We start from the raw sequence: 1,132 nt of genomic DNA on the forward strand, positions 1-1,132 counted from the left end.
TATTCAGTGGAAAGTTAAGCTTATTATTATATCTGATCTAACAAAAATATATCACCATTTGCTCCTGATCAATCTAGATCTTAATGATTTAATTCCACTTAAAATTGCTTTATATTTATCAATTTTGGTTCTATATTAATGATTATCAGGTTTATGTAATTAAATATAATTTCACATGCATTATCTTATTTAACAAAACACTTGAGAGGATGTCACACCTGCATGTGTTGTCTCCCACTTACAAATGTACAACATACCTAAAACTGTTTTTTTGTGGTACAACTTTTATCTTTCTGTGTTTGTAGTAGTTTTCTAAAATTTCTGAATATATAGGGTGGAAAATAATTTATGCAGCTGCGTGCCCATATTTTAGATAACATAAATACATTAAAAATTATTTGCTTCTAAACATTTGGTTTTTTCATTTTTCATTTGCAAAGTTCTTCTTTAAGTGTTGTGAAAATTTGGTAGTTCTACAACAAACATATAGTGCGAGAAAAGTTGTACAGCGCAAAAAAGCGTTTGCTATGTTGTACATTTGTAAGACGGAGACAAAACATGCAGGTGTCACATCCTCTTTAATTATAATCATTGCAAGTTACCCCATCTCAATATTCTACTCAGCAAATGTTTAAACAAACATGGCATTTTAAATCACAAACAACAAATAACAAACAACTTAAATTGTTTTCTTAATATATCCTCTACTAAACTTTATGATAAAAGTTCATGTTGGAAGAAAAGTGAATAATGAATATACATGGTAAAATGTCTTTTAGTGAACAACATTTATTATAGATGTTATAGCTATCACAAAAAATAAATTAAAACATTATTAATAAAATGATAAAGTTTAAGGATATAAAGAACATAAAATACGATGTACTTAATAAATCAACCAAAAAAATCAGTTTGTAAGTTGAGAGGCTGACCAGGGTTTGAGACTTATATCCCCCCAAAAACTTAAAAATGTAAAAACATGAAAAGTTGATAGTTTAGCCAACTATAAAAATTGTTTATGTTATCTTGTCACAACTATTTATCATTAGGCTGTTAAAATGTTTATATTCTATAAGTAAATGACAAATTAAGTTGTAGTACTATATAATAAAAAAAAATATTCATGTCCATT

Source organism: Acyrthosiphon pisum, chromosome A2, assembly GCF_005508785.2.
Source record: "Acyrthosiphon pisum isolate AL4f chromosome A2, pea_aphid_22Mar2018_4r6ur, whole genome shotgun sequence".
NCBI classification, from domain to species: Eukaryota; Metazoa; Arthropoda; class Insecta; order Hemiptera; family Aphididae; genus Acyrthosiphon; species Acyrthosiphon pisum.